The sequence below is a fragment of the Protopterus annectens genome, chromosome 6.part1, assembly GCF_019279795.1.
Source record: "Protopterus annectens isolate FY-2018-M chromosome 6.part1, PAN1.0, whole genome shotgun sequence".
NCBI lineage: Eukaryota > Metazoa > Chordata > Ceratodontiformes > Protopteridae > Protopterus > Protopterus annectens.
The window spans coordinates 389767474-389784955 of NC_056738.1; the positions used below are offsets into that span (position 1 = coordinate 389767474).

Sequence of the window (17482 nt, forward strand, 5' to 3'; positions counted from 1 at the left end):
CCCCAAGTTCCTGACTACTGGGTCAACTCTTAAGGGGCGTGTTGTCATTATGATAGTTAACAGGAGTGGATGACTTCCCCAAAGTTACTATTATGCATTTCTTGGCATTTAGTTTTAGTCTGTGGCTCTGACACCAGTTGTTTGTGTCAGCCCCTTCTGGAGAACATTTGTGCCAGTGTGGGATTCAATGAAGGCTCCTAATTTGCAATCATCTGCAAATTTCGATAGCCAGAGACCACTGACATCGGCCTTGACTTCAGAGAAGTAAATGCCAAAAAGGACTGGTCCAAGGACTGATCCCTGAGGGATTCCACTTGTGACTGGCCTCTTTGTAGAGGTGGATTCCCCAATTCTAACTTCCTGGGTCCTGTCTGTGAGCCAGTTGACTGTCCGCTGGGTGACATTCAGGTTTGTACCTAACCTCTTGAGTTTGTCAACAATGCCCGAGTGAGGTATTGTCAAATGCCTTGGCCAGGTCAAGGTAGGCAGTGTGAACCATTTTTCCCTCATCCATTGCTTTGATTATCTTCTCAAAGAAGTCTACCAGGTTGAGTAGGCATGATCTGCCTTACCAAAACCAAACTGGGTTTGGTCCAGTGTCTGGAGGTTTACTATACCTCTGTTCATTTCCATGATAATTATTTCCATGGCTTTACATACAAGACTAGTGAGACTTATGGGTCTATAGTTTCCAAGGTCTGTAGATGGCCCACCTTTCTGCAGGTGGTTGACTGTTGCTGTTCTCTATTCAGCCTTACAGAAACAGATGCTTGGTGCCAGAGCTATGGGCTCAAGCTCAATGCCAAGAAATGTATAGTTATCCCCTTTGGGAAAAAACATGTACCCGTGAATTACCACATAGGTGTCAGTACACTAAACACCGAAAGTGTGATAAGAGACTTAGGGACACAGGTGGAAAGTGGTCTCACCTTCAATAACCACATTGCCACAACACTCAGGAAATCCTTCTATGTGGCACACCTCATCACTGTACTCATCCCTCATTAGACCCATTATAGAATACAATGCCCCATTTGGTATGTACCTCTCAAGACATCTGCAACAACTGGAAAGGGCGCAGAAATACCTCACTGAAAGAATCACAGGCCTAAAGCAGATGCCCTATGCTGACTGCCTTAAAAAAACTCCAGCTGTACTCTGTCGCATATCGTCTACTCCGAGGCGATCTCTGCTTAACATACAAGGCCATGTCAAACTCAGAGCTGTTGGACATGCTACACTTAAAGAAATCCCAATCCCACAGAGCCACACGCTCCAGAGATCTAAACCTTATCATCACAATAAAGAAAACATGCTGGAGGGATAGGTTCCTGACCCAGAGACTCCCCAGACTCTGAAATAGACTGCCCATGCATGTCAAGCAGAGGGCCTCTTTGGCCCTCTTCAAAAGGAACCTTGATGAGTGGATGGGAGAAAGGAAATTCACCCCGGTGATCACGTCAGTCACCCTGCTAGACAAGGGTCCAGGGAAGTAAATGGTGTGGGAAGAAATAGCCAGGGAATTGTTATGGCTGGGCTTGTATAGGCCCTAGGGCCGATAGCCTAGTACCAACCTATGAGGCACAAAACCTGTTTGGAGGCTACAGTTAAATAGTAATTCCACAATCCCTGATGGGTCATGTTTCTTGCTGTTTAGAAGGCATCCTGGGATATTGTCTGGGCCCATTGATGCAGTGTTCTTGGTCTTAGAGAGAGCATTAAGGATCTGTTCCCTAGTGATACTAAGGGGAGTTGTATTTGATGGTATTTCTTGAGGGAAAGTTGAGGGGGAGTGAGGGGTAAAGTTGGAGCTGAATTTATCTTCCAGGAGGTTTGCTATATCTTCTGGTTCAGTATTGGTGGCTCCATTTACAATGAGCTCTGCACACAATTGTGTATTGCCTTTGAGGTTGTGGACATAGCTAAGGAATGCTTTGTGGTTGTCCTTGGCCTGGGAGGCCAAACCTGCTTCAGCTTTCACTTTGGTAGACTTTATTTGTCCTCTGAGGAGTTTGTTTATTTTGAGAATGGTTTTATCCTGCTGGGTGCTGCACCTCCTAATTTTTGCCATGATTTTCTTCCTTCTGTTATACAGCCTATTGACTCTGTGATTCCACCAGGGTGGCTTGTTTTTTGAGTTAGTTCTGTACTACTTCCTGGTGGGTACAGCTATCTCTATGTAGCTATTAAAATGCTTGTACATCCAAGACATTTTTATCTTTGGATCCGAAGCTGTCTGAGTGCAGTCTTCTGAGCCTGAAGGCTCTTGGAGCCAGGGTGCCCCTGTCGAGTCCAAGGTGTTGGAGTCAACTGTGAAGTTTTCAGAGTTGTCTCTGCCCCTCAGGCACTGGACAGCTCAGCTCCAACTTCCACCTCGTGTAGATTGCCTTTGGACAGAGGAACCCAATGGGCCAGAAGCCTGGCTTCTTGTCTCCACTGTCTTCCTTCTCCCTGGAGCATTCTGCCTTTAAGGTAGTGAAGAGAGTATTCTCTCCTCTGGCAGAACTAATGGATACTACACCCTGGATCTTCCTTCTGGAGCCCAGATGTCTCAGTTCCTTAAGCCATATCATTCTACTCCACAGGGACAGCCAGCTCAAAGTCTCAAGGCCAACCCAGTAGGCTTTTATAATCTCTTCTGATACTTCATCAGAGCATCCCACTGAGGAAGTGCCTAGGAAGTGCAAGGGGACGCACTTGGACTTCCCTCAGGAGGCCGTCACTGAAGATACTGATTTCGATGGAGAGGGGTCCCCAAGATCACCTCCTGAAGATGTCTCATTCGGAGACATTCTTGAGATCCTTAAGAAGAAAGGTGGTCGGTTCTTCCATAATCCTTCCCCAGAGGGGTCATTATTCCTGGAGGCCTTTGGAGCTGGCCCGTCTACCTCCTGGGTTACTCTGCCTGCTAATGAGCTAATTGGCTTCATTTCTAGATGGGCATGGAAGGAGCCTGACTCAATTAAGCTAATCCCCAAGAGACCAGATCAGATTCTGGCTCCACCTATAGGTAGGGAGTTCTGGAGTAAGGGGTGCCCTTAGATACTGTGGTCATGGTGGTGGCGGCCACCAAGAAGGAACTTGCTGAGCAGAATTCCTCTGTCTATCCCCCTAACAGGGAGTCTAAGGAGTTGGACAGATTTGGTAAGCATGTGTATGCATCAGTGACCTTTGCTCTTAGATCGCAAACTACTTGGCACACTTTCCAAGATAACAAAGGGACTTGATGAAGGAACTTTCAAAATCCCTTTCAGGGACCACTACTGCTGAGGATCAATCTTCTGTGGCCTATCAGTTGGCTGCCCTTCATTCTAGTTCAAAATCGTCCATGAGGTTTATCTCACATGCAGCTGAAGGTGCCTCAAGGGTGGCAGGTTCAGGCATTTCCATCAGGAGACCTGCTTGGATGTGCATGTGTGATTTTTGTGGAGCAATTCAAGTCATCATTCGTCAATGCACCCTTTGATGGCACTTCATTGTTTGGCCCCAAAGCAAAGATCATACTCTCCAGGTGTGAAAAAGATGGAAAGACCCTCTGTGCAGTAGGCATATATTTTTTGACTCCTCAAAGATCCTTTTCTAGGTCAAAAAATGTGGTTCTGGAAGTCCCTGGGTCCTTTTCAAGATCCACATGGAGATAGTTCCCCCAGGGGATGAGGGGGGGGGGGCTCCAATGCACAATGACGCCCATGCAGCAGAGGAGGCCCACAGAACCAAGGGTCCAGAGATTCTTTTTCTGATGGACCCCATCAGAGCTCTGGAAAGTAGGCCCAGTTTGTCCCCCTTTGGAGGCAATCGAGGGGGGGTCAATTATCCTTGAAGCAGAGAGCCTGGCTAGACATAAAAAATACTTTGGTGTAGAAGACTATTTACAGAGGTTGCACAATTCCCTTTTCCCTTTCTTCTCCATCTGTATGCAAAGTTCCCGATGTTCCGTCCAGTCAGAGAAAAGCAACAGGACTAAAAATACAAAAGCTGCTAGAAAAAGGAGTCATCCAAGAGGTCACGCTAGAACAGATATTCTAACTTACTCTAGATTCTTTTTAGTGCCAAAGAAAACAGGGGACTGGAGACCAATTTTGGATCTCAGAGTTGAACAACTCAGTTTGACACACAGTTTTGGATGGTCACAGTTCAGTCCATTCTGTCATTTATGGACAAGGATGACTGGATGTGCTTGATAGACGTTCAGGATGCATACTATCGCATAAAAATAAACAGACAATCCAGAAGACATTTCTTCTTCCAGCTGGGAGCCAGTCAGTACCAGTTCAGAGCACTGTCCTTTGTTCTCACCCAGCCCCCAGGGTGTGCAGCAAATGCATGGTGGTGGTAGCAGCTCACTTGAGACTGCAGGGATTCCAAGTGTTGCCATACTAAGACAACTGGCTCCTTTCCACCCTGACCAAGCATCTACTAATAAGAGCAAGGGATCAGGTACTCTGGACTTATTCTCATCTAGGGATAAAAACAAATTACAACTGACTCAGACATTGGAATTCATATGATTGCTGTTCAACACGGTATCAGAGACAGCTTCTCTTCCTCATGTCAGGAGTACAGACTGTCAGATTCCAGGACAGGAAAATAATTTGCAATGCTAAGATTTCAGCTTAATTGATTTTGCAAGCTTTGGGGTCAGTGTCAGCAGCCATAATTTTAATTCCTTTAACAAGATTTCATATGAAAATTCTTCAATGGATGCTAGCAACATAGTTTTCGATTCTTTGTCATCTCATGTCAGCACAAGTAGTCACTCAGGCATGCACGAGATACTTTTGGTGGTAGAATTGATCACATCAGGTTCTACAAGGGCATCCTTTCATCCTGTCTCAGCCCAAGACTGTAGTGAACACAGACCCTTCCCAGATTGGGGGGGGGGGGGGGACTTCCTGGGGAAATGGGAAAAATGATCCAAGTCACTTGGTCCCCGGCCAACACGCATGTAAATGTTCTCGAAATGAGAGCAGTGCTTATAGCTTTGCATGCATTTCAAGACTCTCTCCCTTTCGGGACAATTAAATTTCAGACCAACAATATGTCAGTGGTTTGGTACATCAACAAATTAGGAGGAACCAGGTCTTACCCCTTGTGTTGAGAAGCCCTCAGTTTATAGCAATGGGAGATCGCACCAGTTTCTGACAATAATGCACATTCTGGGGAAGTTCAATGTGATAGCAGACAAATTGAGCAGGTCCTTTCTACTACCTTGTGAGTAGTCTCTCAACATGAAAGTGACCAGAAATGATTTTCCATCATTGGAGCCAGCCCTGCTGCAGTCTTTTTGCTTCTGCCCTAAACAAGTGCGGCAGCTTCTTTGCCGTGACCCCCCTGGGGGGGGAGGGGGAATCACTGAGGGAAGCTGTACTCCACAGTTGGCCCCACCGTGTCCTCTATGCTTACCCACTAACTCCCCAAATTCCTAACTTTCTACAGAAAGCTGGCAGGTTGAAGAAGAAGGTCATTTTTATTGCATCTTACTGGCCTCAACAGATTTAGTTCCCCTTCTTTTGGCCTCACCTACTTTACCCACCTTTGATTCTGGATCCAATTCCAGACCTTCTGTCTCACCCGATAGACATGATTCTTCCCGATATCTCAAAACCTCAAGCTAACAGTGTGGATTCTGCAATTCCATTAATAGGCAGACAACTGATGCTGTCTTCCCTGTCCATCACATACTTTTATCTTTCCATAAAGCTTCGACAAAAAAACTTTACAGAAGCAAGTGGAAAAGGTTCATTTTTTGGACACAGCAGAAACACAATGACCTCTTCTCAGCTTGTTCTTGAATTTTTGGCATCAATTTTTAATGAGGGACCTAGCACCTCAACATTCCGTTAGCAGCAATCTTTGCTTTTCATATTGGATTTTTGAATTCATCCTTGGCTTCATCCAAGATTTGTGAAGCCTTTTTGAGAGGCACCTTTCTTCTGAGACCTCCGTTTAAAGATCTACTATACCCTGGGATTTAAATTTGGTACTGCAGGCCTTAATTCATTCTCCTTTGAACCAGCAGCTAAATGTGATCTTAAATTCCTGACCCAGAAAACCATCTTTCTAGTAGCCGTTACTTCTGCTAGAAGAATTTCATAACTTCAAGCATTGTCCTCTAAACCGGTCTACTTGATTTTTCATAAGGATAGAGTTAACATTGCATACCAGTGCTTCTTTCCTACCTATGTTGGTGTCAGAGTCCAATATTAACCAGTCCATTAATCTACCAGTCTTCTTTCCTAAATTTGCAAACAAAGGTGAATATGTGAAGTTGTTAAATCTCGCCGTTTATTCTCAGTGATGGGTTCGGAGCCGATCCTCCGCTCCGACACGGCCGATAGCAAAGCTCAAAGTTTGCCAGTAGCTCGAGACCAAGCCCCTTATCCCACAATGCACTGCTATAATTACCTCAGATCTTGTTTGCTGCGCGTAACAGTATATATAAATATACATACTCTTTTATTTATTACTATCAAGAACACTTCCCAAACGGAAAGAAGAAATATTGAATAACCAGGATGGTACTAGCCTCTAAGTCAACAGTCAGCCAGGAGGGGGAAGGAGGGAGGGACATGAGAATAAAGGCGAGATAAACTCACATGGAACGTTATGGTAAGTACATAACTTCTTTATGTGAAGTTGTTAAATCTCGCTGTTTATTCTCACTGATGGATAGTGTCCCTTAGCACCCTCAATCTTGGGTGGCTCATGGAAGTATGTTCTTCAGTACCGTGGAACCAAAGGAAGACCTGTCCCTTGAGGCCTTATCTACTTTGTAATGCGTGATAAAGGTATGAGGCTTAGACCAAGTGGCTGCAGCGCAAATATTGTCATGGGGCAATTTAGCTTGAAAAGCAGAAGACGTAGAGATGGCTCTGGTAGAATGAGCCTTAGGTTTGTGTGTTAATGGCATGCTCGCATTCTCATAAACAAAGGATATACAGTCGGATAACCATTTAGATAAGATTGTTTTAGCCACTGGATTGCCTTTTCTGGCTTCTGAGAAGGATACAAAAAGTTGATCTGATTTTCTAATATCCTTAGTTCTGTCTAGATAAAATCTGAGCTGTCTGTGTACATCAAGTTTGTGCAGCATGTATTCCAATTTGCTAGAGTGGTTGGGAAAAAAGACTGGCAGCTCAATGACGTGATTGATATTTGATTCAGAACAGACTTTAGATAAAACTGAGGGGTTTGTTCTGAGAGATACTCTATCAGCATGGAAAATCATGTAAGGTGGTCTGATAGATAATGCTTGAAGTTCTGACACTCTGCGGGCAGAAGTAATGGCCACAAGAAAAATAGTTTTCCAGGATAAATATTTGAGATCACAAGAAGAAGCTGGTTCAAAGGGGGGAAGAATGATTTGAGACGGCATAAAGTTTAAATTCCAAGGAGAATAGGGAATTTTGATAGGAGGTCTCGTGAAGAACGCCTTTAAGAAAAGTCTTAATTTATGGCTCATAACATTTGAGCCACCAAACCCAAGGTGAAAATTTGAGATGGCAGCTAACTGGACTTGAACTGTAGCAGCTGCTGCCCCTTCCTTAAAAATCTTTGTGAAGATTTCTAAAATAGATGATAGCGGAGCTCGGAAAGGGTCAGTTTTCTGCGTGTTGGCCCAAATTGAGAACCTTTTCCATTTACTGCCATATAATTTCCTGGTAGATGGCTTGTGAGAAGATAAGAGAATTTGTCTTGTATCTTCTGAAATTGAATGAAGCCTGGCAATTAGGGGAAGTGGATTAGCCAAGCAGTCAGTTTCAGGGACTGCAGTGAAGGATGGAGGTCCCCTGACGGGTGCGTCAGAAGGTCCGGAACTGGGTCCAGGATCCATGGATCTTCCAACAGATGATGGTGGAGAAACAGGAACCAAATCTGTCGATGCTAGTTGGGGGCTATGAGAATAACAGTCCTTCCCAGCAATTTTGCTTTCTGTAAAAATCTGGGTATCAATGGGGAAGGGTGGAAATGCATAAAGGAGACCCGGGGGCCAATTGTGTAAAAGTGCATCTCTCGGGGGATGACCCGGAGGTGGTATTAGGGCAAAGTAGCTTCTGCATTTTGAATTGATGTGGCTGGCAAAGAGGTTGCAACAAGGCTGGCCCCATTTGCGGAAAATGAACTCTGCAACCTGTTGTTTGAGAGACCACTCGTGAGGGAGTAATATCGCCCTGCATAGCTTGTCTGCTATCACGTTGGAGATCCCTGGGATGTGCGTTGCTAACAGAAAACGCTGGGATGAAACAGCCCATTGCCAGACCCTGAGGGCTTCTCGACAAAGGGGGTAAGATTTGCTTCCGTCTTGCTTGTTGAAGTACCAGACTACTGACATGTTGTACATCTGAATTGCAATAGTCCCTAGAGGGAGAGAGTCCTGAAAGTACTGCAACGCCAGAAGTACCGCTCTCAACTCTAGAACATTGATGTGCAGATGTGATTCTTGATCTGTCCATGTGCCTTGGGCAGTCTTTCCCTGATAATTCCCCCCCACCCTATCAGGGAAGCGTCCGTGGTCACAGTGGCTATGAGGGGGGGCAAAGGGTCTTCCGATTGTGACATGAAGAGATGTCAACCGCCACCGAAGGTCTCTCTTGCAAGAATCCGGGATGAGAATCACGTGGTGCATCGGTAGTTTCTGGTACGAACACTGAGCAAAGAGGAGCCATTGAAGAATTTGCATATGCATCCTTGCGAGTGGTAAAGCCAGGATTGCTGCCGCCATCAAACCTAGCACCTTCAAGACCTCTGCTGCTGTAGCTTTGTTCTTTGACACCAGTGAGTTGATGTGTTGTCAGAGAAGTGACACTGTTTCGATAGGAAGACGTAGAGTGGTAGGTGAAGTATCTAACTCTGCTCCTATAAAAATGGTATGCTGCGATGGCTACAAGGCAGACTTTCCGAAGTTGATTGTAATGCCTAATTGATGGCAGAGTGTCCGAGTGTAGTGTGTTGCCTGAGTGAATTGATGCCTAGTGGTAGTGGTGAGGAGCCATTCGTCTAGGTATGGAAACACCTGGAATCTTAGACGTCTCAGGTGAGCCATGACCACTGCCATGCATTTGGTGAACACTCTGGCGGCTGTAGTGAGACCAAAGGGCAGGGCTCGAAACTGGTAATGATTGGCTCCCAGCCAGAAACACAGATGATCTCTGGAGCGTCTGTTCATCTTTATGTGATAGTACGCGTCCTTGAGATCTATGGAGCACATCCAATCGCCTTTCCCTAGGAAGGGAAGAATGGACTGAAGCGTGACCATTCGGAACTTCTCTTTCTTTATGAACTGGTTGAGACTGCTGAGGTCCAAGATAGGTCTACAGCCCCCTGTTTTCTTTGGGACTAAAAAGAATCTTGAGTAAGTTCCGAATCCAACTTGGTCTGCTGGGATTGGTTGATGACTCTTTTTTTTCTAGCAATCTGTGGACCTCTACGATTGCTTGTTCCCTGAGATTGGGTGGAACATCTGGGTTTCTCTTTACAGGAATAGGAGGGGAAGAGAACGGAATGAAATATCCTCTGGAAATGATGCTCTGTACCCATGTATCTGTTATATTTAGCCAGGCTTCTGGGTACAAAGACAAGCGACCCCCGACTGCCTCAAGAGTCGAACAGTCGGGCCCCCTTTCAGGGGCGCTGGTAGGGTTGACCGGAGAACTGACCCCTGTCACCCTGCTGCTGCGGACCCCCTGTACCGCGGGGGCAGCGTCTTCTGTTATAACCCCCTCCTCTGCCTCTAGACGGGGTTTCTCCACGTGTGTCCTGAAAGGCTGCCTGTGCTTTTCGGAACCACATTTTCCCTCCCTTAGGGCCCTTGGGGTAGGGCCGAGTAGGGGTAGAAAAACGGACTCCAACGGCAGATAAGGTCTTGCCTTCCTGCTCACACCTGGTTAAAGTTTCCTTAACTTTGGGCCCAAACAGTGATGAGCCATCGAATGGGGTGTTAATAAAGGAAGACTTAAAGGGTTCCGCAAAGGAACAGAGATGCATTCAGGCTTGTCTTAGAAGAGCAATGCCCGAACTAGCGGCTCTATTCGAACCATCAGCTGCGTAGGATATGAGACGCATGGACGAGTTTACCACTGAGTTTAGGGTAGTGAGCTGGGCATTGACTTTGTCGGCCACCCCTGCAGCTACCGTACCCTGGAGAGCATCTCCTAGCTCTTTCAGGAGATCTCTTTGTAGTCTCATAAAGTGGGTCAAGTAGTTCAGTGATCACAGAGAAAAAGTCGCTGAACTAAACATGCATTTCCCATATCTGTCCATGACCCTAGAATCTGTTAGGAGGATGGATAGATGTGAATGTCTCAGACACTTCCTTTTTGATGGCTGCAGCTACCACCATGGCATCAACAGGCACTCCCTTTGTCAAAAATGTTTTGTCCACTGGGGCAGACATGAATTTATTGGGCTTACGAGGAACAGGTTCCATGGCCTCTGGTGACTCCCACGCCTTACGAAAGATCAATTCCAAGAGCTCTTCATAAGGCGGAGACACCCAAGAAGTGGAAGGTTGAGACCCAAAAGCCTTCAAGAGCACGGACTTGTCCTCAGTAGGGGTCTTGGACTGCTAATCGTCCCTCTGACTAAGGATCTGTAGCATCTCTGCTAAGGAGATATCCTCGGAGGGGGATTGAGGGGACCCTTCTCACTCATCCAAATCCATGTCAGATGTCAAAGACTCCTGTGGGGAGTCTAAGTGCCTCCTCTTGCACAATCTCTTCCTGGGCACCTCCTCAGTGGGGGATCTGGGGAGGTCTCAGAAGAGCAAGGGACACCCTGTGGGGGTACTTGAGGCTCAGGGTCTCTATGCTTAGAGGGACTGGTAGATGAAGTAGCAGACACAGGAGCTTGAGGGGAGAAGGAAAGCTGAACCGATGCTGACGTCTTTGGAGACAAAGCTCTCCTCATAGCATCAAAGGCACCATGGCTCTGACAAGGAGGAGTGGACAGACCCGAGAGTACCACCCGATCCTCCCGCACCAAAACCCTGGGCTCCGAGCCTGAGGTAGGAGCCAAGCTCATTCGAGCTGAAGCCCTGATAGGAAGAGTCTGCACCGACAAATCGGTTAGACTATCCTCTCCGGACCCGATGGGAGAGCGTTGGCTCCTGGAGTCCTCGGTCAGCACCGAGGACATCCGAGTAGATGGAGCCGATAACACCTGTGCGGGTATCGGCTCCAAGGGTTCGACAATCATCAGTTCAGTTTCCTTCGGCTCCGAGAGTCCAGTACAACTCGGAGGAGGAGTAGACAAATCCGGTTCCATGGTCTTCGGCACCGACAAGCTGGTCGGGGCCGACAACAATTTGGCAAGTCCTGGTGCCTGTAAAAGCTTCTGCACTAGCCAATCCATGTCTGAATCTGAAAGGCTGACTGAAGACTTAGCAGAATGCACCAAAGGTGCTGACTGGAGCAGGGAAGAAGGAATTTCAGAGACCAGCTTCAATACTGAGAGCTGGCTCTGAATCAAAGGTACACTCTGTTCCGAGGTCCGTGGAACCGATGACCCTCCTTCTGAAATTTTTGTCTTTTTTGCCACTTTGTCTGAAGATTTGGATTTTGAAGATTTGGAGGACGTGCTAGTACCCTCATGGCTACTCAACACCTCAGAAAAAGATTGCTGTAGCAATCCCCTGTCTATTAGCTTTCTCCTTCTCTCCAAGAGAACTCTTGAAGAAAAGGAATGGCAAATGCTGTAAGTGTCTTGGAGGTGTTTAGCCCCCAGACAGTAGACACATTGAATGTGTCCGTCAGTGACGGACATTTTCTGACCACAATCTGGGCATTTCTTGAATCCCGATTTAGAATGGGATTTTTCCTTGTCTTCCGACATAGTTAAGGTAAAACAAACAAGTATACTGAAAAACTTAAGACAGTAAAATCTTTACTACTTGTAAAGACCCACAAAGTAACTAAGCCCAATCCGGGCACTATCTAAAACAATTATAGTTTACAAATACGGGGCTAAAGAAGCTCACAGAGAAAACCCTGACTAAGAAGATTAATAAATCTAATAGGGCTAAAGGCCCACACAAAACAACTAGCCAACAGGGCACTACCTATCCAGAACTATAGAAACTATTATCAAATATTTAAACACTAATACACAACTATGCTCTAAAACTAAAAGAAAGATTTTTTATAAGAACTTGCTGTTTTTTTTTTTTTTTTAATCACAAATGGTCTGAGCTAGCTGGATCACCGAGATCACTCTTGCCGCGGCAAACTATATCTGAGGTAATTCCAGCAGTGCACTGTGGGATAAGGGGCTTGGTCTCTAGCTACTGGCAAACCTTGAGCTGTGCTATCAGCCTTGGCTCCGAACCCATAAGTGAGAATAAAGGCGAGATAAACAACTCACATGGAACTTTATGGTAAGTACATAACTTCTTTATATGTTGCATTTATTGGATATCCACAGGCAATTATGTTTTTACCTACTTAGAACAAAAGATATTAGAAAGACAGTTGTTTTTGCAGATTTTAAATTGGGAAAATCAGTTGCAGAGGTAACTTTAGCTAGATGGCTGATGGATTACATTTCATTTATCTACAACAAATTGGGTTTATCCTTACCAAAACTTCTAAGACTTCATTCAAGTAAGTCCATGGCAACTTCTTCACTGTTCCTATCTAGAGCTTCCATTGATGATGTGCAGCTGCAACTTGGGCCAGTCCTCATACCTTTATTTCTCATTACAATCTGATCGAGGGGAAGAGCAGCCTTTGGCTCAACTGTGCTCAAGAATATCCTTATTGTCTACCTGGGAATTTAGATAGCTGGGGACTCTGTCCCAACAGATGAGGTTAGGAATGAAAATTGACAGCATCAGAAAAAGAAGTTTTGTACTTACCATAACGTTCCATCTGTGTTGTCCATTTTCATTCTTCAACTCCCCACCCACCAATCCCCAACCTTTTCCACAATGGATTTCTAGAAGAAGGAGAGGTTATAAGGACACCACTGCCCTTCATGTTGAGCTTCAGATATGGCTTATTAGGATTTTTATACTAGTTCTGTCTATTTTATGTAAAACAGCAAACAAGATCTGAAGTATGTTAGGGGTTGGTGCATAATGGGTAAGGGAGGCACTGCAGAGCTCTTTTGTGGCTACGAGCTAAAGAAATGGCCAGTTCGGATCAGAGGATTGGATCTGAACCCAACAGTTGAGGAAGAATGAAAAGACAGCACAGATGGAATGTTATTGTAAGAACATAACTTAGATTTTTTTGGTCTCTGGATCGCAATGACGGACTAGGAACATAGTTGTGTAGAATGCATTTGTAGTGCTGGACAGGCAGATGGATGCTGGATAATTTTATTTCTAACAAATTTGTAAAAATAGAACATTTAATATCAATGAGCCATCCATAAATTTTACACAAGAATGCAGCATACATATTTTTGAAACTCCATTTGAAAAGACCAGTAAACATTAATTTAATCTTGGCAAAAACTTAATGTACTAGCTGCTAAAGTATATGAATGACAGTATGTTTAAATCATTCCTTTGCAAGTTTTGGGCACTGATTCAATGCAAGAAGTCACGACAACCCAAATGTGTTACTTGTGGAATACTGAAGTATGTGAACATTAGTGCATCTCTAATACAGTGTAGTTTAGTAAGAAGCCTTAGAATTGCTTCAGGGGTCAAGTGATCTATATCAGCTGAGTATGACAGAATGAAACCTTTTTAGCAGAGAATGCAAATATGATGATAAAAAAATTGCTTTGTGTCAAGGAAAGTCCATCAGGCAGACGTTCTGAAGTCCTGATTATTTGCTTGCACGAGTGACCAAAAGTTCTAGAACAGCTGCTGCACATTCTGTTAGCTACCTGAAGACAGGATCCAGCATACATTCCAGACACAGAATTTACATAATTTAGCTGACGGCATTTTAAAATGCACTGCTTTTCCCAAGCTGCAGCTTTAACGGGAGGAGGAGTTATAAGAATGATTTCATCTTCAGTAATACTAAAGGGTTTTAAATACTCAGCCCATGCTCTTAAGGTCATTCTGCACATATTCATAAGTGTTGCTTAAGATTCCCTTCTTTTATAGCACTATTATTGGCTCCAAAAAATGCAGTAACATCAGCAATATTTCCAGAGTTTGTGTTTTGGTTTATTAACTGGGGAAGAATTATTTTAGCCTGTCTGGAATTGTAGCCAAACCGACCACAATTCTAGCCATCATATTTCCTGGATAAATTGTTTGCAGTGGATGCTCAAATTCCTCAGGCTGACCAGAAGAACTTGAAACAACACAATTCTAAGCCTCAGTGCTGCTAAGTCAAGATATTTTTCATGCACTCTTTCAAGAGTGCACTGGCTAACGGGATGAATATCTTAGCTCTTGCCAATCAAGTAAACCTGAAATAGCACCTCCACTGACAGATCCTGGTAGCAGCATTTGCTAACATTAGATAGTTATGCTATTCTGCCATTCAAAACCAGTCTTTATACTGGCTCATTCACTTTCTTTTCTTCACTTTCATCTCCCTTCACTTCGATGTCAAGAGCCACCCCACTAGCTTCTCCATTTTGTCCTGTGCTTCCAGAATAGCTGTTAAATCCTTTCTCCTGTCAAGCCTACATATCTTAAACTCAGTTAGTGTAGACTGTTCGTGCCTATCACCCTAACAATCACACTACACTCATAAACATTAGCCGTTTACTTTTTTTAGCATGCATAGTCTCCCAAGTAACACCGTAATTCTGTTTTTATACAGCTTTGTGTAAGTGATACAAAGATTTACTTCTCCTGGTAACCAACCTTTCTGGTTAGTGGCAGTCATATATGTTCAGATAGAGTACTTTTAAAGCACTTTCTAGTGACATACTTGATGGCATTGATGTGTGAAGGTCTTGACTTACATTTCAGATGCCCTAAGATCAGTAAGCAGCTTGGGAGATGGAGAAGCCAGGTTGGGGGAGGTGGGAGTGAGCAGATGATGATGGTTCACTCATCCTGGGAGGAGGGAGGCAGTTCAGCTCACTGCAGTACCAACTCCTACTTGAGTGGGGTTGCATGTCATACAGTGTTTTGGCTGAGAGCATGCAACTGGCCTGCCAAGTTTGTTGTGCAGTAGCGTTAATGGGGCATGTGCAAGACTATGCCTGCCCATAGGTGAAGGCACTGCAAGCCCTCGAATTTCTGAGTATTCACCTTCACTTTTTAGGGTAGGGTTAGGGATAAAAATTATGTAAAAAAAAAAAAAAAAATACAACCCTAATTGTTGCCTGAATGATGGCCTTCTGTGATCAGATTTCACCCCATAGGCGAAAGAATGGGCCTAATCAAATGTAGGAGAACTGATGTTTGGCATACAGTGACATGAAAAGGATGCAAGAAAAAACACTGCAGAGTTGATGTACCATAACTTTACAGTGTCTATTATTCATTTTTTCTGGCTTCTTCTAATATATTTTCTTACAGTCAGATAAAGGTTTTATGGATTCTCTAGAATATTCTTTGTTGTACTACGAGATAAGTCATTTCTGAATTGTACTTGTTTTGAAGCATATACATATATGTATCTACACTTGGAGTATATACATACAAACTGGAATGCCCTTTCATTTTTTTTCTAGACAGCATGAATTTTGATACATCATTGACTAAAAGTAAATCTGAAAACCCTTTGTACATATTTGCTTTTAATAACTTTTTGCACTTATTTTCAGATTTTCAACTCCAAGTATGATTTGCTGCAAATGTACTTGACAAAAGCAGGTTCTTTTTATTCACTGGTACAACTGATAAGCACATAGCATGTGAATGAGTCCATTTAGCAATGGTATGGCATATGCAACAGTACCATTTCCGTGTATGGAAGCATATCTGCAAATTTTCTGAACTGTCTGATCTGCTACAGGAAACCAAGCGGATAGCTTCACAAGGATTCCTGAAGGATTTTGCTCTATTCCATGATGAAGACATTGCACACTTCCTTGTGATACTAAATGGGATACTCGGATCCTGCTGAGATGACTACCTCCAATATAGAGCAATGCCACAAATTCCATCTGCCATAAAAATCCTTGAGTGTACATACATTTCCAAAGGTGTTGTGGGATGCTGTACAGTGTAATAGTTTTTATTAAAAATAATTAGGTTGTTGCTGTTCATGTTTATCAGGGTTTGGTAGTACACTGCTCTCAGGGAGGACCCATATATAAAGGTTGTCGGAAAGTATAATGAATTGCGGTAAACCTCAAGTCTTTCCTAGAAAACTTGGTACAAAGTTAATATAAAATTTGCAAAGTAAAAGTCCTGGGGTCCAAATCACTTTGATCAAATCATCATGATTTTCAAGTGCTGATATCCAACATTTATGTTCTGAATTAATTTTACATACTGTAATTTTGATAGTTAACTTCTTGTATTATAGTTGAAAGAAGTCACTACTGTTCAGTATGTTGACTGTTATAGGCCAATGAGCCTTTGCCCTTTTGAAAAGGAGACCTAATACTGAATTTGCCTGAAGGGATTAAGCATTATTTTATGCCAGATTTTTAAATGGTGCTTGTTGCTTTCCCTTTCTGGATTTGCTTATCCACCTGTCAGCAGATATACCTCTGAGATCATGTCTCATTATTTTGACTATAAGCTATTTTCAACTGAAAATAAGTTGAGTATTTTGTCTTCCACGTTGGGAAATTTCCAGTTTTAGTTGAACAAATAATGCCTAAAAACTGTGATTAAATGCTGTTGTGTTAATGTCTTAAGTTGTTTATTTTCAGTACCAATGATTGTTTTTGTTTCAGCTGTTCCTTTGAATCAGATGCTCTACCCACACAAGTAACACTCCATCTCCAAAACATAAGAGCAGACAAAGTCAATACATAGTGCATGTTTTTCTTTTTCTATCTAAATACACACCAAAATGATCATCCTGTAGTTCACTGTCGGACTAAAAGATGAGTACTTTCATTCCAGAGCAGACTTGAACATGATCCATTGTGTGATATATTAAACACAATCCCAGATACAGTATGATTATTAATAAATAAGACTTGTATATCTCAACCGAAGATTCACTTCAGCCAAAGAATAAGGAACAAAAAGTACTAGCTACCTGCTGTCACTGGAACAAATAACTACTAGTGGCCACATAATCTGTCTAATGAGGTCCTAACCTGTTGCCTGTGTCAGCTACATACCTTTCTCCAATAACTTGATTTTTCTTCTTCACCCATTACTCTTGTTGGAGGTTATTTTAATAAGCTGTAATCACTGATGTTCAGCTTTAGATAACTGTTGCAGTTGGCTAAGCTTGAATAGATTTTATCCTGCCAAGGATATGATCACTGGTCAGCTTTCATAGGGCAACTTCCACACTCCCTAACTCTTTTTGGGCTTGAAGAGAGCCACATAAAATTAGTGGTTAGGACACCACAAGCTTTAGAGATTTCTTGCCACCAAAGTGCTCCATCTGCAGGCTTTGTGGAGTTAACTGTCAGCTATTGATCCTTCAAAGCT

General features: G+C 43.6%; 1 protein-coding gene across 1 annotated transcript in view; it reads left to right on the forward strand.

The window, feature by feature from the left end:
* Positions 1–16780, forward strand: part of LOC122805297 (centromere protein F-like) — a 670336-nt gene extending 653556 nt beyond the window's left edge. Inside the window, exon 11 of the mRNA XM_044075385.1 lies at positions 15685–16780. The gene's annotated coding sequence lies outside the window, so the exon portion shown is untranslated. The remainder of the gene's footprint in view (positions 1–15684) is intronic.
* Positions 16781–17482: the final 702 nt, after the last annotated feature.